The sequence below is a fragment of the Lactuca saligna genome, chromosome 5 (genome assembly GCF_052625555.1).
Source record: "Lactuca saligna cultivar CGN05327 chromosome 5, ASM5262555v1, whole genome shotgun sequence".
In the NCBI taxonomy this organism is placed as follows: Eukaryota; Viridiplantae; Streptophyta; class Magnoliopsida; order Asterales; family Asteraceae; genus Lactuca; species Lactuca saligna.
The window spans coordinates 283,108,307-283,130,958 of record NC_136421.1 but is presented as its reverse complement, the minus strand read 5'-3'; the positions used below and the strand labels follow the sequence as shown (position 1 = coordinate 283,130,958).

Sequence of the window (22,652 nt, the reverse complement as noted above, 5' to 3'; positions counted from 1 at the left end):
ACAACCTATTACTTCATCATATCGAAAACATCACCAAAAAAAAAAAAAAAAAAACAAAATCAGTTGCAATCCTATCAACAATTAGCTACCATGTGTTTGTCAAGATTATGTTAACTGGGAAAAGAAAAAACTTGTTCATAACATGAAGTTGATGCTGAAAATTTAAAATCAAAATGTTAAAACTACAATGCTTCTTTCTATATATGTAAAGAAACATTATTAAATAAACTCCAAATCATGATTCTACCTTCTTCTTCTTCTTCTTCTCTTTATTGGTAGCACTCTCAGTACCTGTACAAAAATCCTTTTAGTCAAGTGGGTAATGAGATTACAAGTTGCATCAAATGTCCGATTTGAGTTTTAAAGTCTAATCTTTAAGCAAAAACCACTGATAAAGCTACAAAAAAAATTGTATAATTGCTGCTTTCTCTTGAATTCTTTCTTAAAGTTAGTTGTATTTATTGTGGTTTGGTCTTTGGCTGCTACCTATGACTGAGCTACTGATCCAAAACTGGTTTTCTTTGAAAAAATCAACACCCAAGTATTTTAACTGCTGAAAAGATATCAAAATTTTCCATTCAAGTTATCTTTTATATCATAACTAGCAGACTTCAGTATTGATTTATAATCCATCCCAAGCATCTTAGCATGTATTAAAAACCTATCAATTCACCATTCTAGTTCCCACATGCTTATATCTCAATTTTCAGTTAAAATTTCCATTTCACAAAAAAATAAATAAAAATTAAGTAGTAGTAATAGTATCTTTAGAAGTTTTAGTTGCTTCTTTTGGCTGTTTAGTTGTTACTCAAGAAAAAAAACTCAGGACCAACAAAATTTAAAGTGTCATAAATCATTTCATGAATATTAAATAATATACCTTACCTACACTGTAATAAAAAAATTTCACAATATCATCATCATCATCATCATCATCATCATATTATAAAATTAACGTTATAAAGTCTTACAACGATCAATAAGAAGAACTGTTTGATAAAATTGTTTCAAAAGCTAGTATATATATATATATATATATATATATATATATATATATATATATATATATATATATATATTCTTCACAAACCTAGACATCAATAAATATGTAATAATAAATAGAAAATAGAAAATGAATTATGTTGTATGTAAGCTAACCTCTAGAAGCCGGTGGATTATAAGTAAACCACCATTTCCTACTGTTGTTTATGAGCTGAAGGTGTCTATTTCAGGTGATGAAGGTAATCATTCAAGAATAAAAGAGTGAACATAAAAAAAAAGATGCAGACTTTGTTACCATGTAAAAACAAGATGTTGGTGTGACAACCAACAGGTGTGAAATCCATGTTGATTTTCAAGAACAATGGATCAACCTCAAGATGTATATACATCTTCTACCTATCAAAATGAATTCAAATGTTTTTAGGATCAATCAGCATGCCATGCATATTATCTTTGTTATGAATCCAAGAATTAAAACAATCAGCAAGATGAATATTACTAGCCTCCCCTCCTTTTTGATACAAAATGAGAATATTTGGAAGTTGAATGAAGGACTATTATTTCCTTCATTAATGTTGGATATGTAACAAAAGTTGCTTCCTGAATATTCATCACAAAACAACAACAAAATTTACAGGAAGGACTGACTAACTACATATACAAGAGAAGAAGAGAGGGGAGATACCTGTTAGTACCATGTACGACCATTCTTTTGATAAAAAGTGGCAATTAAATTACAAGTATGCCCCTCATCTCATCATGTGATATTTGAATTATTCATATATTTACCAATGGGACTGCATGCAAGGATTTTGCTTCTACTAATTCCAACCTGCTAATAAAAAATATTCTAAAATAGTGTGCTTGCAGTGTGAAAAACTACTTCACTGACAAAAGGTAAAAATGCATATTCAATAGAATGTTTACTTTCGATTTTAGATAAAGTTGCATCTTTTATAGCTGTTTTTTGCAAATTTGCTCATCTTACAGTTTTGGTCCTCATTAGAGGTTCTTGTAACATTTTTGGTCCCCGAGTAGAGCTAAACTTTGTAAATTTGCTCCCAAAACTATTGTCATTTTTCTTGGGAGAGGGACCAAAAACATTACAAAACATAGCTTTGTGGCCCTCTAATGCACTCAGCGTGGGAACTGAAATGGAAAAAGAAAGTTACAAAAAGCCCCAAAAAAGAAAGAAAATTGGAAATTTTAAATAATTATCCATTCCATAACTGTTTTGTATATGTTGTTATGGTCCCATCAACATTCTTCACTACTATAATTGCCTATTGAGTTATACTGATTATGGAATATATATAGTTAACTTCATACAAGTCACATATGCATGCTTTAACAAGATTGGTAGAAGCCAAATCCTTGGTAAAAGCCTAATGCATATACATATAAAAAAAGGAACTTTATGTTTTTGCAGGTTGAGAATTATCAACAACAATCTCATACATCTAACTAGTTTTAATCTTTTAAGGAAGATCTCACTCAACTGTAATAATATATACGTATCTACAAAAATCTAGTTTTCTAAGCCCTGAATTCCACCTTGCTAAATTTATAGTCTTAATGTTATCATATAAGAAGTTGGCCTAAACAAATTGAATTGAACAAAATTCCAACTTTTCAAATCTTATTAATTTCCTGACCACAAACCTAAATGTCAAAAAAGATGTTTGGTAAAAACTTATAAAATTTCAGTCTTTCATAAAAACATGGAATCAAAACCTGTGCATGCATATCTTCTCTATCCCTGTTAGAAAGTAAATGTTAGATAACATTTTATGTAAATAATATCAAGCAGTTGTGTAGTGTCTGATATCTTACCTTTTTAATTTAACAGACATGCTAAAAGTTGCAGCTTTAATTAATGTAAAATAGTAATTTCATTCTCATTTCTATTTCTTTTTCTATTTCATGTGTTGAGAGAGATATCAAGAATTATATGTAAAGAATCGTGTAAAAGTAATAGTACACTTTTCCTTTGGCTGTTCATTTGATGCATTATTAATTATAAAACTATATAAATCATATAGGAAATAGAGTAGGAATATTTAATAATATAACTTACCTAAATTATAGTAAAAAAATCATGCTTTGCAGAAAAAAAAAGTTTAGGACATCATGTTTATATGGTACCCATCTAATCAATCAATCAATAAAAATCCCTCATTTATTCATTTGAACTGAAAAATAAAAGTATACCACCATATCATTAAGGTTATAAAGTCATACAACGATCAATAAGAGGTGATAAAGTTAATCAAGAATAATAAGTGAACATAAAAAAAGATGCAAATTTTGTTACTATGTAAATAAATAGTAGGTCTTCGTGTCAACAAACAAGTGTAAAATCCATTTCCATTTTCAAGAACACCACAAGATGAACATCTTTTACGTATCAAAATGAATTGAAATCTATTTAGGATCAACATAGATTTCATTATCTTTGTTATGATTCCATCAACTAAACAAGGCAACTGTAAGATGAGTGACAGATTGGACCTTTGCTTTCAGAGTCACAATATTTGACAACTGATCGATCTCTGCTCATATCACCACAACCATCAAAAAAATAAAGTCTGAATGTTAGAGACTTTGTTAAAATACATTTATATAACCCAGATACAAACAAATATAGCAAAGAGTAACAAAACTCGCATGATGATTGATCAGATCATATCAAATCTATCCTCACTCAGTTAAAAGCAGAGCCTATAAAACAATTAAAGGCTACACCTATTTAATACTTGAGACATTAATTATGTTAATGCTAAATTTATTAGTATAAAGTATATAAATAAAGCATGTTGGGACTTTCCTTTTTCATTTTCTGATGTCACCAAGGGCTCACTCTCTTTCACCAAAATCTAACACAAACATAAAATGAATTTAAAATCTCATCCAGTTATTACTGACTGATCATAGCCCCCAGTATTTGCAGATTTTAAACACGTTTTAGTTATTGACTGATCTGCCGAGCAAACTCACCCAAATCAAATTTTTTTTTCTGATAAAAACTTAAAATTTGAAATGATTCAAGATTTTTTTAAACCATAACTCAAATGACTTTTGTTAATTGGAAGAGCAGAATCACAATCAAAACAAAAAAAATAGAGGGGTGAGATGAATTATTTTGATGACTTACAGAACCCTAGATCGATCACAATTCTAGAAAGCAATTTTCTCATATGACCATGTTTCAAACAGATTCAGGAGAAGTTTCATGAAAAAAAATCGTATCTGGTATATTAAAAACTATTTGTTGAAAAAATCAAACCTCTGTTTTGGCTGTCGAATTAACATCATTTCTTCTTGTTGTTGTTGATTAAGACCAAAAGCTCTATGACTGCTCCAGTCAAAACACAGGATGTGATATTAATTATTATTCATTTTACAAATCTTCATAAGATTATATAACATAAATTTAGTTAGACTGCCAAAATCAGAGTTCATAAAAAAAACCCTCCAACAAAAAGATGAAGAGGGTGCTTCTACAGATCTTCAACTGTATAGAAATGTATCTACAAAATAAAAATAAAAACAATAATAACGATTATATTACGTATGTAATTAATTGAGATACATTCATTATATGAGTATTAGAAAGGAAAATTAAGAAGCATACTTTTTATTTATTTGGCACCACCTGTCCCCAATCATGTCTTTCACATATTTAACTTATTAGTTTCGAAATTAAATGTTAGTTAGTTTGACTCAAAAGTCCAATCTTTAAGCAAGATCAAACAAGTTTGATATTTTAAAAGTAAAATGTGTGGATGATGACGATGATAACTGAAAAAGGTGGAAATACATGAATGTGGCATAATATTATATAAGCCTATTAACAACAATAATTACCTTCATACCACCACCCATGGGAGAACTAATCAGTTGGAAACCCTGCCTGCAAATTTAAAATCAAAATATTAAAAGTCCAATCTAAATCATAATTGTTAACAACCTACCTACCAACAGAATACAATCCCAAGGTTTAAAAGTGAAGACAAGATCCCTTCAACCCAGAATTAGACAACAAGACTCATTGATCATTAGAAAAATTATCACATGCTAATCTCACTCCATCAATATATCTCAATTCTCAATTCAAATTTCCATTCCAAAGTAGATTAAAGTTTCATAAATACATTTATACCAGTAAGCATCAATCTTCAATAAGTAGTATTTAATGAATACATTTTTTTAAATAACTTTACTATCCTAAAAAATACAGTCACATTTTGGATATGTGTAGCCAAGACCAACAAGAAACAAAAGTTGGTTCCCAAATATCCTCCTGATTTAAACTAATAAGGGAAAGGAAGACAGAAGATAATAATGAGGAAATCTTATTTGAAGTTTGATTTCAAAGTGAAAATGATAAACCTTGAAAATCATAGAACTAAATTCAACTATTATGAGAAAAAGAATAACATTTAGCTCTTTCTTGATATACAATACAATACAATACAATTATAAATATAAATGTTAATAAAGATATATAAGAACATATATAAAACCAGGAGCCAAATTGGATTCATGAGGGCCAACAAAATAGTGAGAAAGACTCCTTCCATTAGAGTGGCAATGAAATGACACAGATACCCCTCATCATTATTTTTGACATCCATCAAGTCTGTAATCCTGCTACAGACCACACTTGACAACCTAATTAAGGAATAATATTCAGAATGCATAAAAAATTAACATCTTATGTAATCATCAACTAATTTCATTCTTTCATGTGTTGAGAGAGAGAGAGAGAGAGAGAGAGAGAGAGAGAGAGAGAGAGAGAGTTACCTTCATACAACTCAAGCCATGGGAGAATCAATCAATTGATTAATTGTCCTGAAAATTTAAAATCAAAATATTAAAAGTATAATGCTTGTATATGTAAAGATAAAAATAATCCAACAAATAATAACTGTTAACAACCTACCGATAGATTTTAGCTGCCCTCTTTCAAAACTTCAACCCATAATTAGACAGTCCAGAAGAAGATTCATTGATCATTACAAAATTTAACTTAATGCAACATTCCAACCACTAAACATGTTTTAGAAGATATCTGCAAGCTTTTCCATAACCTCTATCACATGCTAATCTCACTCCATTTCAAAGTAGAAATCATTAAAAAAAAATTAAAAATCAAGCAAAAGTAGTACACTTTTCCTTTGGCTGCTCATTTGATGCACTATTAACTATAAAACTATATGAATCATATAAGAAATAAATATATACTGTAACTAGTAGGAATGTTAAATAATATAACTTACCCATATTGTAATAAAAAAATATCACAGTTTTTGCAGAAAAATACCTCATGCAGCGATTTACTTGTAATGATTCCAACCTGTTAACAAACAAAAAAAAAATACTCTTCAAGAAAAAATATATAAAAATTAACAATCAAATATATATTCAGTCAACTCTTACCAGGATCTAAAACACAATAGAAACAAACAAATGTCAACCCAATTGACCAGTTTTTTTAGTCAACTCTTACCAGGAACAAAAACTATGCAGGCTCTCTCACCACAGCATATCACCCTTCAAAATAGACCTATTTATTATTTGAGACATTAATTAATTTGACATTATATTCATGCTAATTTTATTATAAAGTATAAATAAAGCATGTTGGGACTTTCCTATTTCATTTTCCAATGTCACAGAAGAATCATACTTAGTCAAGATGTAATGAAAAATCACTGAAATCTAACACAACCATAAAATGGAGACTCGAATATTAAAAGTCTAAACCAGTTTGTGACTATTCAAAAACCTGTATTTGCATATTTTAAACACGTATTTTCAGTTACTGTATAGTCCGATGGGCAAACTCACTAGAATCACAATCAAAACAACAAAATAATAAAGCAGTGAGATCAATTATTTTGACGAGTTACAGAACCCACAAATGACCATACTTCAAACAAATTGAGGAGAAATTTCATGAAAAAAAAATTCGTATCTCATATATTAAAAACTAGTTATTAAAAAAATCAAACCTCTGTTTGGCTGTTGTTGAATCGACGTCATTTCTTCTTGTTGTTCTCGATTATGACCAAATACTCTCTGACTGATCCAGTTATCCTGTCTCATAGCCAGAAAACTGGATGTGTTACATGATATTAATTTTACAAAATCTTCATAAAATTATTTAACATGGGGCAATTATCATAATAAGTAGCCAAGGTTCATACTCATTTTGCAAATCTAGAATCAATCCATTTGTTGATAAAATTAGCTTTCTTTTCCATACATTAACTTTATTTGTACATAAGAAAAATTGCGTCTCGAAAACAGAAAAACCCTAGATTAGAGAATAAAAAACTATAAGAATAAGAAGATGAAAAAAAATGTTAACGAAAAGATCAACAAAATGCAGTTTCTTTTTTAAGTTGTAATGCGTCTGAAGCATTTAGTTAAATCGACAAAATCAGAGTTTGCAAAAACAACGTCAACAAAAAGATGAAGAGGAATGCACGGTGATACTAGAAACCCAACAAGAATAAAAAAAAAAAAAAACAGCAATTAACCTTTGATTCTTTCTTATTCGAACATCAATTTCAATTTTACAAGAAAAATAATATCTTAATCATCAAAACAAAAAAACCCTAGAGAAAACTTACAACGATCTTGATAATTTCTTGGACTAGAGAGGTGGATGAGAGTCTACTGCGGAGGTTGGGGTGTTTTGGTCTCGTGCAATGGAATTACACAGATCGCCATGGGTCTCGGAATATTTTAATTACATTTGTTGAGAGCGGAATGACTGAAGAACGCAACCCTTTCGATTTCCATCAGCTTTAGATCTCCGGCGAAGGATGGCGGAGCTACTGCAATCACTATGTGCTGTGGAGTGTTTTTGGGAGCAGGACACCTGAAGAAGAAGGTATAAATAGCGGGAATACTAAGCCAGCCCTTTCAACTTCTAACGGTTAAATATTACTCTATAAAAGCTTTCCAAAATTAAGATTAAGATTTGGCTTATAAAGAAAGCAACGTATTAAACCTTAAAACTTATTAATATGTTTAATTCTTGTTTTGTTGAGAAGAACTTAATTGAATTAAAATGTTTATATATAAATGGTTTTTGTCATTGTAATGTTCAAATTTGGCATATGATCCCCATTAAGTTAAAATATTTTATTGAATAAAACTACACATTAAAGCAACAGAAACAAATCAAATCAAGAGATCAATCCTTCTTTGGTTGATTTTCTCTTGGAAATAGTTGTAATGTTTTTACGTTTTAGAAAGCCATAGTCATCATATCTCCCTGCAAACCATACAAAATCCATGATTGCTTCATACAACAATAAAAAGCCCAACAATTTATGCATTAAATAACAATATAAAAAAATACCACAAAATCCTACATTCAGGTTGTTCTATAACTCTATATCTTAATATCCCCAAACTGCAACAACTAACCCCTGTAACATAAACAAAGCGATAACATAATCAGCTAGCTTCAAAGTTCTCAATCAAATTTTTAGCTTCCATTATATTGTTGTGTTTCATTTTTTATCAGGTTTCCTCCTAATCAAACAGTTTTTTAAATTAACAATAATAGTAGCAATATACTTAGGATTCCAAAAGAAAACTATATGATATTTGCTTGAAAACATTCTCGACGTGATCAAACAGACATAATTGCTGAAAAGATATCAAGATTTTCCATTGAAGTTCTCTTTATATCATCACTAGCAGATTTTCAGTATTGATTTATAATCCATCCCAAGCATCTCAGCATGTATTAAACCTACCAACTGACCATCAATATATCTCAATTTTTAATTAAAATTTCCATTCACACAAAAAAATTTGAGTAGAAGTAATAGTATCTTTAGAAGTTTTAGTTGCTTCTTTTGGCTGTTTATTTGTAAGCTTAGGACCTAGAAAACACATGGTAGATTTAAAGTGTCATAAATCATTTCATACATTATACTGTAAACATCATTCTTTAGCTAGTAGGATTTCATGAATATTAAAGAATATACCTTACCTAAACTGTAATAAAAAAATTCACAATATCATACTATAAAGTCTTACAACGATCAATAAGAACTGTTAGATAAAATTGTTTCAGATGCTAGCCTGTATATATATTCTTCACAAACCTGGACATCAATAAATATGTATTTATGAAGTTGTAATATAAAATAGAAAATAGAAAATGAATTATGTTGTATGTAAGCTAACCTTTAGAAGCCCACCATTTCCTCCTGTGTTGCACTGTTGTTTATCAGCTAAAGCTCTCCATTTTAGGTGATGAAGGTAATCATTCAAGAATCAAGAATAAAAGAGTGAAAATAAAAAAGATGAAGACTTTGTTACCATGTAAAATGACTAGTTTTGGTCCCCGAGTAGAGCTAAACTTTGCAATTTTGGTCCCAAAACTATTGTCAATTTTCTTGGGACAGGGAACAAAAACGTTACAAAGACCTCAATTCAATTTGTGGCCCTCTGTAACAATTCACTCAGTGTGGGAACTGAAATAGAAAAAAAGAAAGTTACAAAAAAGCCCCAAAAAAGAAAGAAAATTGAAAATTTTAAATTATTATCCCTACCATAAGTGTTTTATATATGTTGTATGGTCTCATTAACATTCTTCACTACTTCAATTGCATTTTAAGTTATACTGATAATGGAATATAGTTGATAACTTCATACAAGTCACATATGCATGCTTTAACAAGATTGGTAGAAGCCAAATCCTTGGCAAAAGCCTAATGCAGGTTGAGATTTATCAACAACAATCTCATACATCTAACTAGTTTTAATCTTTTAAGGAAGATCTCACTCAACTGTAATATTATGTATCTAAAAAAATCTAGTTTTCTAAGCCTTGAATTCTATCACTTTACATTTAATGATAGACTGGCCTTTAGTTTCAGGTGGACTTCTACCTGCACATAGTAAAAAGCACAACAGCAGGATCTAGTAGTTACAATGGGAAAAAATTTTCTTCATCACCTTCTTTTTCAGAAAATAGTTGAAAGCCAAAACACCTTTTTTTTCTTGTGTTGTGTCCTTCTTTGTTGTATAACCCTATTTATGTTTTTTATAATCTATACAAACTAGCAAAACCGATCAACTTTTATTTCATTTGCCTAACTTTTTGGTACCCATTTTGCCCCATTTTCTTCAAAATCATAATAATACTTGGGCCTAATAGTTTCATTTGGCTCTTTCTCCAACCACCCTGAAGCTATATATAAAACACAATTCAATTTTAAAACTAAATGTTAAAAAGTTGATAAAAAATATATAATACCAGGAGTCAAATTGGATTCATGAGGGCCAACAAGATAGTGAGAAAAAAGATTCCTTCCATTAGAGTGACAATGAAATGACATGCATGCCCCTCATCATGTGATATTTGAAGATTCATTCACAAAATAAGTGATAAATTTTTAAAAAGGTGGTCAAATGGTCATAATTGATAACCTCTTTCACATGAGTGCCTTTTATCTCCAACACATTTTCAAGAAATACTGAAACTTGGTAAAAAACAATGTGACATAAGTTTTATGCATCTTGCTCTTCTTCTTATTCAATAGCCCAAATCAACTCTGCAACTCTGCAAACCTCAACATCAGCTTCAGTTCATCTTCTGGCAAAATCATTAACTTAAATGAAATTTAAAGTATTTAAGTTCAAGTTGAAATAAATGGCTAACCTTTTCCCTTTTAAACCAACAACTTTAAGCATTCACATTGAAAGAAAAGCTACTACTTTTCAACCTGGATATAAAACAATTAAAGGCCTTACCTATTTAATACTTGGGACATTAATTATACTAATGCTAACTTTGTTAGTATAAAGTATAAATAAAGCATGTTGGGACTTTCCTTTGTCATTTTCTGGGCTCCTGTTCCATTGTTGCACCAAATTCTAATCCAGTATTTGCAGATTTTAAACATGTTTCAGTCGGTGGATAATCTGATGAGCAAACTCACTAAAATCAATTTTTTTCTGATAAAAACTCAAAATTTGAAATGATTCAATATTTTTTAAACCATAACTCAAACGACTTTTGTTAATTACAATCAAAATGACAAAATAGAGGGGTGAGAGAATTATTTGGATGACTTACAGTACTCTAGATCACAAATCTAGAGAGGAATTTTCTCAAATGACCATATTTCAAACAGATTCAGGAGAAGTTTCATGAAAAAAAATCGTATCTGGTATATTAAAAACTAGTCGTTGAAAAAATCAAACCTGTTGTTGAATCGACATCGTTTCTTCTTGTTGTTATTGATTAAGACCAAAAGCTATCCTATTAGATAGTCACAACGCAGGATGTATTACATGATATTAATTATTATTCATTTACAAATCTTCATAAGATTATAACATAAATTTAGTTAGACTGCCAAAATCAGAGTTCATAAAAGAACCCTCCAACAAAAAGATGAAGAGGGTGCTTCTATAGATTTTCAACTGTATAGAAATGTATCTACAAAAAAAAACAATAATAACGATTATAATACGTATGTAATTAATTGAGATACATTCATTATATGAGTATTAGAATGGAAAATGAAGTAGTTTAGAAGCATGCTTTTATTTCTTTGGCATCACCTATCCCCAATCATGTCTTTCACATATCAAAACTCTAAAACAAAATGGAAGAATACTTATTAGGTTCGAAATTAAATGTTTGTTAGTTTAACTCAAAAGTCAAAGTTGCATCAAATCAGTTGGAAACCCTGGCTGCAAATCTAAAATCAAAATATTAAAAGTCAAATGCTTCTAATTCTATGTTTATAATAAATACAACCTCCAAATCATAACTGCTAACAACCTACCTACCCACATAAATCAATCCCTTTAACCCATAATTGGACAAGAAGACTCATTGATGATTAGAAAAATTATCACATGCTAATCGCACTCCATCAAAGTAGATTAAAGTTTCATAAATAGTTATAAAAGCTATAAGATGCATATAAGAAATACATTTGTAATAACTTAACTATCCTAAATTGTAATAAAAAAAATACAATCACATTTTGGATATATATATAGCCAAGACCAACAAGAAACAAAAGTTGGTTCCCAAATATCCTCCTGATGGAACTAATAAGAGAAAGAAAGATAGAAGATAATCTTATTTGAAGTTTGATTTCAAAGTGAAAATGATAACTCTTGAAAATCATAGAACTAAATTCAACTCTAACAAAACTATTATGAGAAAAGAATAACATTTGGCTCTTTCTTGTATATACAATACAATACAATTTTAAATATAAATGTTGAAAAGTTAATAAAAAATATAAAATACCAGGAGCAAAATTGGATTCATGAGGGCCAACAAAGACTCCTTCCATTAGAGTGGGAATGAAATGACACGGATACCCCTCATCATTAGTTTTGACATCCATCAAGTCTGTAATCCTTCTACAGACCACACTTGACAACCTAATTAAGGAAAAATATTCAGAATGCATAAAAAATTAACATCTTATGTAATCATCAACTAATTTCATTCTTTCATGTGTTGAGAAAGAGATATCAAGAATTACCTTATATAATTGTTTAGAACCTCCCCAAAGATTCTACCTGCCCTCTTTCAAAACTGCAAGGCATAATTAGACAGTCTATTTATTATCCGCAGAAGAAGATTAATTGATAATTACAAAATTTAAGTTAATGCAACATTCCAACCACTAAACACATTTTTATAGACATCTGCAAGATTTTTTCATAACCTCTATCACATGCTAATCTCACTCCATTTCAAAGAAGAAATCATTACAAAAATTAAAAATCAAGCAAAAGTAATAGTACACTTTTCCTTTGGCGGTTAATTTGATGCATTATTAATTATAAAACTATATGAATCATATAAGAAATAAATACATACCGTAACTAGTAGGAATATTAAATAATATAACTTACCTATATTGTAATAAAAAAATCACATGTTTATATGACACTCATTTAATCAATCAATCAATAAAAATACCTCATTTATTCATTTGAACTGAAAAAGTCGCATTTGGCTCTTTCTCCAACTACCCTGAAGCTGTATATAAAACTCAATTCAATTTTAAAAGTAAATGTTAAAAAGTTGACAAAGCAATATATATATATATATATATATATATATATATATATATATATATATATATATATATATATATAATACCATGAGTCAAATTGGGATTCATGAGGGCTAAGTCAAGATAGTGAGAAAAAAGATTCCTCTCAGTACCCCTGTATAAACATCCTTCCATTGGAGTGGCAGTGAAATGACATGTATGCCCCTAATCATCTGACACTTGAAGATTCATCTTCACATCATTGGGTTGCTATGAGTCTCGCTACTCCAACTGGATCTCTCATGCGGGGATTTACTTGTAATGATTCCAACCTGTTAACAAAAAATACTTGTATATATATATATATATATATATATATATATATATATATATATATATATATATATATATATATATATTAACAATCAAAATATATATTTAGTCAACTCTTACCAGGATTTAAAACACAATAAAAACAAACAAATGTCAACCGAATTGACAAGTTTTTTTAGTCAACTCTTACCAGGAACAAAAATATACAGGCTCTCTCACCTCAGCATATCACTCTTCAAAATGTAACTATATATTATTTGAGACATTAGTTAGTTTGACATTAAATTCATGCTAATTTTATTATAAAGTATAAATAAAGCATGTTGGGACTTTCATATTTCATTTTCCAATGTCACCGAGGGCTCCCCTGTTCCTTCTTTCTCCTTTCTGGTTTACATATGCTACAGAAGAATCATACTCAGTCAGTTTAAAATCACTGAAATCTAACACAACCATAAAGAAAATTTAAAATCTAAACCAGTTTGTGACTATTCAAAAACCAGTATTTGCAGATTTTAAACACGTATTTTCAGTTACTGGATAATCTGATGGGCAAACTCACTAGAATCACAATCAAAACAACAAAACAATAGAGATGTGGCATAAATAATTTTTATGAGTTACAGAACCCACAAATGACCATACTTCAAACAGACTGACGAGAAGTTTCATGAAAAAAGATTGTATCTCATATACTAAAAACGAGTTATTAAAAAAATCAAACCTCTGTTTGACTGTTGAATCAACGTTATTTCTTCTTGTTGTTCTTAATTATCACCAAATAAATACTCTCTGACTGATCTAGTAATCCTGTCAGATAGCCAGAAAACAGGATGTGTTACAATATATTAATTTTACAAATCTTCATAAGATTATATATAACATGGGGCAGTTATCATAATAAGTAGCCAAGGTTCATACTCATTTTCCGAATCAATCCATTTGTTGATAAAATTAGTTTTCTTTTCCATACATTAACTTTATTTGTACCTAAGAAAAAATCACGTCTGGATAACAGAAAAACCCTAGATTAGAGAATAAAAATCTATAAGAATAAAAAGATGAAAAAAAACGTCAACGAAAACATCAGCATAATGCAGTTTCGTTTTTAAGTTGTAATGCGTCTGAAGCATTTAGTTAAACCGACAAAATCAGAGTTTGCAAAAACAACGTCAGCAAAAAGATGAAGAGGAATGCAGTGTGATACTAGAAACCCAACGAGAATAAAAAAACAGCAATTAACCTTGGAATCTTTCTTATTCGAACGCCAACTTTAGTTTTACAAGAAAATTAATATCTTAATCACCAAAACAAAAAACCCTAGAGAAAACTTACAGCGGTCTTGATAATTCTTGGACTAGAGAGGTGGATGAGAGTCTATAGCGATGGTTGGGGTGTTTTGGTCTCTTGCAATGGAATTACACAGATCGCCATGGGTCTCGTAACATTTTAATTAGATTTGTTGAGAGAGGAATGACTGAAGAACACAACCCTTTCGATTTCCATCAGTTTTAGATCTCCGGCGAAGGATGGCGGAGCCACTGCAATCGCTATATGTGTATGTGGGGTGTTTTTGGGAGCGGGACACCTGAAGAAGAAGAAGAACGTATAAATAGCGGGAATCCTAAGCCAACCCTTTCAACGTCTAACGGTTAAATATTATAAAATCTTTCCAAAATTAAGATTAAGATTTCGCTTATAAAGAAAGCAACGTATTAAATCTTAAAACTTATTTATATGTTTAATTCTTATTTTGCTCAGAATAACTAAACTTAACTGAATTAAAATGTTTATTTGTAAATGATTTTTGTCATTGTAATGTTCAAATTAACGTTTTTTTAACACATTAGGTTAAACTATTTTGTTGGATAAAATTACATATTAAAATATTAATTTTAGAATGTATTTATTATCACAAGATTGACTATTATTGAGTTGTTTAAATATTATATTTAGATAAAAAAAAATTATCGAATTTGTTATTTATAATTTAAACTAAAGCCAACATGAAAATTGATATAATTTGGTCAATATTTGTTTTAACCATCATATTTTTTTTCTAAAAATATCATAAAATTCTATCACAGCCCCTGTTGCTTGTTGCTTCTTATTTTGCAAGTTCTAGTATTCTAAAAAAAACATTCAAATTTAGGAAAAAAAAAGTCAATTGTCGATTCTATTGTTTATTTCCTTTTGTTATTTAACTTTTTTTTTTATTAAAATTTATTATTTTTTTTTATTCTTCATAAAAAACATACATATCGATATTTTAATCAAATGTTGAAAATTCTTTGTAATAAAAAATTGTATGAAAAAAAAAATCATACTTGTGAATTTGACTTGAGAAGTATAGTTTGAAGAGTTTTCTAGGTTACATAAAACATAAATTTCACATAAACATTTTATGATATTTTCTCATTATAGCAATATACTATGAAAAACTAAATTAATTTGGGTATAATCGAAAATACGATATTAGAATACATACCTTTAAGTGTATTAAAATATACTAACTATTGAGTTTTTCAAATGCTCCATGGAAAGCTAACATCCAATAGTGTGAATGTCTCTAATGTTTCACACCCAAAACCTACTAGAACTTGAAAGAGAGAGATGAGAAAGAAGTGAAATCTGTATTTCAACTTCTAGGTATGATAAGCCACAAAATTTTGATGTCCATGAGTCCTATTTATAGTTTAGGTGATTTGTAGATAAATTCATATTTAAACAATTAAATATTATATTTAATCCTTAGTTCAATCATTTTCTCATCAGCCAACATGGGGCTTCCAAAAACCCTCCAAAAAAACATCCATGCTTGGATGGTTCTAGAGTTGCTTCTTTTGTTCAACTATCGGAGAACTACAATTCAATCCTTAAATCTTTAATTAATTCCAATTAATCTCAAATTAATTTCTTTCCCTTATTAATTACAATTCATTGCGATTATGTCAACTCCTTTCCCTTCGAAGAGGAAGTACCTGAAACCAAAACCGAATACCGTAAGCACAAATCTTGGTGAGTTCCCCATCATACCACATACTATACAATAACATACAGCCTAGCATATCCGGGTGTTAGCCTACCCCTTCGGTCTCTTTCAACCGGTAACTGCTTAGCATATAAGGGTGCTGGCCTACCCTTTCCGTCTCTTTCAACCGGTAACTATCTAGCATATCAGGGTGTTGGCCTACCCCTTCAGTCTCTTTCAACAGGTAACTGTCAAGTATATTTGGGTGTTGGCCTACCCCTTTCGGTCTCTTTCAACCGGTAACGGGGACTATTTCACCCCTACCACTACCATATATTATCCTAGTACATAAACACATAAGTCACATACTTCCTAGCATATCTTGGTGTTGGTCTACCCTTCGGTCCTTACGACTGGTAACAGGGTCTATCATACCCCTCCTACCACTATCATATAATATCATAGCATACTAGCACATAAAGCATAACAAATAGTGGCATACCAGACAATTATCACAAATACAATCATCTCAACTATAATCAACTACTAGTGGCCTGACAATGCTGCCTTAACTCACCTTATATTGCTGAAGTCCACTGCAAGAAATCCTTAGTTGTTGTCCTAGCAACTCCTCGAGCTATCAACATCAAAATATCACCCAATTAGCAATTGGGTCCCCAAACCATGATCCATAATCCATACTTGGGGTAAAATGATCATTTTACCCCTGGCCCAACAAGATACATAACTAAGGCCCAAGTCCAAAACCAATCAAGCCCAAAACTCCAAAATCCATAAAATCCAACTAATAGCCTAATTTTCCAAATCGGGACCAAATCCTTATCTAGGCCTCACCCTAAGCCCAATAACTTATTCCTAATCCTAACATACATCCTTAACTGGTCCAACAATCCACAAACCCTAATAATAGCTCAATCTCATTGGTCCCACTAAGGCCCAACTACTAATTAGGCTGTAACACCCTATTTATTTATTTAATAAATTAATTAATTAATGAATGGATAGTAGCCTGAAATTAATAATTATATGGCAAGGTGTTGGTCTCGAGGAACTATTGGTCATAATTTTTGAAGTTGGGGATTAAAAGTGTATGTTTCGGACCTAGTTTATAATTATTTATGAAGACAGGGGCTCCGTGGTAATTATTTGGATTTAATTTAAAAGGAAATGAGGTGGAAGGGCTGATTATGTCATAATTAAGATACTAGGGGCAATTTGGTAAATTTTGTACCTAAGGTGTAAAGGATTTTAATCCTGAGGGTTAAATGGTAAATTATTGGCTTCAATTGAAAAGAATTTGTAGAGGAGGGGTTGTTTTAGTAAAAACCGGACCTAAATTGTAAAGGATTTAATGTTACGGGTTTGAATGGTAAATGTGGGCCTTTATTTGAAAGAAATGTCAAGGAGAGGGGCCATTTGTGGCATTATGGAAATAAGTTTGTGGGGGGATCGGGGGTATATAACCCATCACCCCCATCCATACCCTAACCCTAAGGAAGCCATCAACAGTCGCCACCTCTCCCACCTTTATACCTCCCTTACCGGCGCCGCCATCTCCGGACCTTCCTACCGTCGTTCATCAACCTCCAGCCGATGCCTTTCATTTGTGTTCCGATCCGATGAGTCTAGCCTCCTGCCGCCGCTGCCTCGCCATCCAAACGCCATAACAAACACCAAAGCCTCCATCGTTCTCATTCTTTTTCTCCATCTTTAACTGCCGCTGTGAGCGCCACCGCACCGCTACTGGTCTACCTGCTGCCGCATCGACGAGGAAGGTCTCTCCGCCGCCTGATGCCGTCGTAATAATGTGAGTGGCTGGGAAACCCCCCCCCCCTCACCGAGACCATGTGTGGGCTATGAGCGAAGAAGAAAAGGTCGTTGACAACCAGAACCACCGGTTGGACCAACCTCGTCTCGCACCTCCACTCTTCTCTAGTGTTCGACGTCGTTCAGGCTGCTGTTGTCACCAGAAGTGGCCCTTGGATGCCGCTGTTGCCGCCGCTTTGTACTTCTGCCGCCGCTACCACCACCTCACGGTGGTGGCTGTCATCTCAGATTCATTGTTGCCACCACCAGGAGCCACCATGTGAGTGGATGGTGGGTGAACTACTCTTCAAAATGTGTGGTGTGTGTGTTTGTCAAGTCGGAAAGCCGAGGACCGCCACTGCCACCATGTGCCAACTTGGGTGTGTGTGTGAATGTTAGTTAGTGTGTGTTTATTTAGTATAGTGTGTGTGTTTATTTCGTGAGTTCATTGTAAAATGTAAAAATCGGAATAATAAAAGGAAAATTAAAACCACCACCTTAGGGTGGTGGCTGCCGCCACCGACCGCCGTGTCGGGTGGCAGTGTGCTTTGCCTCGTGGTGTTGATTCGTTTAAGGTGCTTGAAACCCTAATGGGCCCAAAGAAGCTCAAATGGGCCCAATGAAGCTTAATGGACTCTAATGGACCCAATAAAATCCTTTGGGCTTAATAATATTATTGTGGGCTTAATAGGCTTAATAAAGCCCTAATTGACCTAAAAGCCCAACAAATTGACTAGTGGGCTAGTATATGGGTTGTAAACCCTAATTAGGGTTTTCAATAAAATCCTAATATTGGGAATTAGTCGGGACACACGAAAATTATTAATAACTCGAAATATTAAATAATAAACATTGGTAGGATTAATATAATTGATATTGGACTTAATGGATTAAGTCCTTAGAGGAAGAATTCCTTAATAGGTTAAGTAGGAAACTTAACCCTAATCGGCATTTTATGTGAAACCCTAACTTCACTTGGGTTTATTGTTGGGCCTTTATATTGGGCCTTGATGATTGGATTATTAATGGGCCATCCATGAATAATTATATAGACTAAAATAATTTAATAGGCCTAGGGTAAGTCTCATGTAAGGAGTTGGGCCCAATTTGGAAAATTGGGCCATAGATGGGCCATAGTTGGGCTTTAATGATTGTATAATGTTGTGCCTTAGAATAAGACCATATATAGGCCTGGGTCCAATTTGGAAAATTGGGCCATATGTTGGGCTTTGATTCCTAGTTGGCTTTGGGCCTATGGATTGGGTCTTGAGCTTATATAAGCCAAGCCTGGGGTAATGAAGTAATTATCCAAGTATGTATTATGGTTATGTGATGGGACCCAATTATTAATTCGGTGTTGTTTTGGTGTTGACAGTTCGGGAATCTGTCATCCAATAGCTGGGGTTGAGTCTGCGGGACTTTAGCAGTGTGAGGTGAGTTACCTTCCAGTAGCGGTGGGTCTACGGCCACAATGCCAGCCCGCTAGTAGGAGTTGTATGTTAGATGATTGTCTTTGTGATGTCATCTATGTTTGCTACTACATGATATGTTATATGCTAGCATCATATGTTATATGTGATAGTAGTAGAGTTCGGTTGTTAGGACCGAAGGGCAGGCCAGACACCCCAGATATGTATGACAATATGTGATGATATGTTTATATGCTAGCATGATATGTTATATGTGATAGTGGCAGTAGAAGTGGAAATGTCCCCAAGTTCAGTTGTTAGGACCGAAGGGTAGTTCGGACACCCCATATATGTCTGATAGTATGTTCATATTATGATATATGCGATAGTAGCAGTAGGGGGTGGAATAGTCCCCGAGGGTCGGTTGTCAGGACCGATGGGTAGGTCAGCACCCCAGAATGGCTTGACATGGGTAGGTTAGCACTCCAAAATGGTTAGACACGGGTAGGTTAGCACCCCAGAATGGCTTGATACGGGTAGGTCGGCACCCCAGAATGGTTGTACCGGGTAGGTCGGGCACCCCAAAATTACCCGACAGTATGTATGCCATGTGATTGTATGGTATGTGGTATAACGGGGGAACTCACTAAGCTTCGTGCTTACAGTTTACAGTTTTGTTTTCAGGTATTCATTTTCAAAGGAAAGGAGTCGGCTCGATCGCAAAGCATCACACTATGGTTTTCCGCACATAAGATCTTTGGGATTACACTCTGATATTGTTTTATGACAACATGTTTTGATTATTTCTACTTTGGTTTTGACATGACATGATATTACGGATGTTTTATTACACTGTTGATTTTCTAATAACGTATTTAGAAATGAAAATTTTGGCTTGTATTTTTGGGATGATACAAGTTGGTATTAGAGCCTTGGTTTGAGGGATTTGGGCACACTCTCGGGTGTGTTTGAACTCAAACTAAGGACTTGGTATGAAAATTTTCAAAAGTAAAGTCATTTTACAAAAGACGTTTGAAAAGCATTTGAAAAGAGAGTAGAATTTTGAAAAGAACTAGGTGTGTGATGCATGCAATCAGCCGAGCTCAAGTAAGTTTTCCCAAGATACCCATACATGTTGTGATATGTTATGATATGATATGATTATGAGATCTGCAAGCTAGATTAGGGCTAAGGATCTAGGAGGATGCCTTATATGCCTATTATATGTGCTTGTAGACTTGCATGCTAGAACTGATCAGTCAGCGATAGGATAGCCTGTTTAGGTTATGCCTAATTTTATGAGCCTTTGAATTGCATGTACAGATTCCTGATTAGAGGATAGAAAGGTTTGATTGGAGTATGATGGTTAGATTTTCCATTGTCTAAATGTTGCTTGCTTTGTGCTTTGTAGGACTCTTAGTAATGTGAGCTAGCTATTAAGTGAATATGCTAAGTCACATGTTGCACATGTTGGATAATCTTAGAGTGATAAATTTGACCCTATTGTGCAGCTCTCGTTTGAGTCTAACCGCTCTAGGGATGAGTCTTTTACTCGAAGGATTATCTGATCTCTGTTGCATGTGGCTATATTTATGAGGTAGCTAGTTGACATCACTGGGAATCATTCAGCAACTGAGGACTGGGTGGCTTCGGGAACCTAGGAAAGCCTAGGATATGTTTCAGTGGGTTATTAGTGAGGCTCAGTGAGACTTGGGTGTACGAGTTTGCGGAAGTGACTTAGAGGATTCAGGAGGATTGCTGAGGAAAGTATGGATAGGTGTGGAAGGTAGTATTGGGATTGTACTACTGAAAGCACAGGATCCATACTCGAATTAGTGAGAGTCTTGGAGAATCTGAGAAGCTTCGGGGAAGAGTTAGTGACCCAATTTGGGGACAGAGGATGTTCCAGTGTTGCAGCTTGGCTATTGGAAAGTGAGCTAGCGAGCGTGACTGGGGTGTCAGACCCTGAAGTAAATGACTTCCAAGAGTTTATAGATACGAGATCGATTTGGAGCACTTTGAGAAAAGGTTCGTGCTAGGTGAGTATAGTAGAGGGTCCCGGGAAGAGACCCATGACTTATGATCATCGAGTGAAGGGTCAGCAGGGCCAGAGTCAGTGCATCACGTACATGGCAGTATATAAGGGAGTTTGTCGCTCCGAGGGTTTAGGCTACTACAGGGTAGCGAGGTTGCCCATGTCAGCAGAAGGTGATCAGTATTCCTTTACATGTTGCGGGTATGTCATCTTCTATTGCTGCTAGATGGATGTTAGGAATACGAATTGCTTTGGAATTGTGAGTGAGTTTGGATAAGTCAGATCTCGGGTCGGTTTCCTGCTAGTGTTTGGGGTTATCAAGGATCATATATGTCATCCTGCATGCTGAAAAGTCCTTGATGAACCCACAGAGGGATGCATCTTGCGGTGCGGGTTCCGCATGTACCGTTATCATTCTGGATCTTCATCGAGATCTGTGCAGGAGTGTTGTTGGAAGATCCTCGGTCAGGGTTAGAGTGATAGTTCTCCAGTGAAGTCAGCATTCAGGGGTTCTATCATTGTTCAGGTATGATCGGTAATTGTCTATGGATGAACTTTGGAGTTCAAGGCATAACCATTGCCAGGGCAGAGCTGGTGACATGAGAAGGGTAGTGCCAGTCATGGGTGTTCGATGCACAAGTGGTTGGCCATCGTATGTTCAAGATAATTGTATTTTCGCATGGGTTATGTTCGGTTAGAGTTTAGTGATATTGCAAGAATGAAAGTGGGAATAAGGATTCATCTGCCAGAGTAAAGATTAGAGCCTCTAGTTGTCAACATGTGAGATGGATTGAGGTGTCAGACTGGATCAGATTTCAATAGTACTCATCAAGACTTCCGAGGATGGGAGATCTCAAGGTTTAATCGGTGATTAAACGCTAGCATTGGCAGACACAAGTTGTCATCAGTAGGATATTAGAAAGAGAGAAGGATTAGCAATCCTTCAATTCTCATGCACGGTAAAGACTTAGTCGAATCTAAGTTGGGGAGAGACTTTTTATAAAGTT

At 33.1% G+C, this 22,652-nt stretch overlaps 2 long non-coding RNA genes across 3 annotated transcripts; both read right to left on the bottom strand.

The window, feature by feature from the left end:
- Positions 1-6,218: 6,218 nt before the first annotated feature.
- Positions 6,219-7,105, bottom strand: LOC145047911 (uncharacterized). The gene is made up of 3 exons (XR_013682520.1): positions 7,020-7,105; positions 6,515-6,571; positions 6,219-6,361 (listed from the first exon to the last, which is right to left on the bottom strand). It is a non-coding gene; the product is annotated as an uncharacterized LOC145047911 (long non-coding RNA).
- Positions 7,106-12,164: 5,059 nt separating this feature from the next.
- On the bottom strand, positions 12,165-14,973 carry LOC144998347 (uncharacterized). Of its 2 annotated transcripts, none has more exons than XR_013660267.1 (7): positions 14,739-14,973; positions 14,128-14,213; positions 13,594-13,804; positions 13,178-13,402; positions 12,995-13,054; positions 12,552-12,604; positions 12,165-12,447 (listed from the first exon to the last, which is right to left on the bottom strand). It is a non-coding gene; the product is annotated as an uncharacterized LOC144998347 (long non-coding RNA). The 2 variants fall into 2 exon arrangements; XR_013660268.1 differs by having other exon boundaries at positions 13,244-13,402.
- Positions 14,974-22,652: the final 7,679 nt, after the last annotated feature.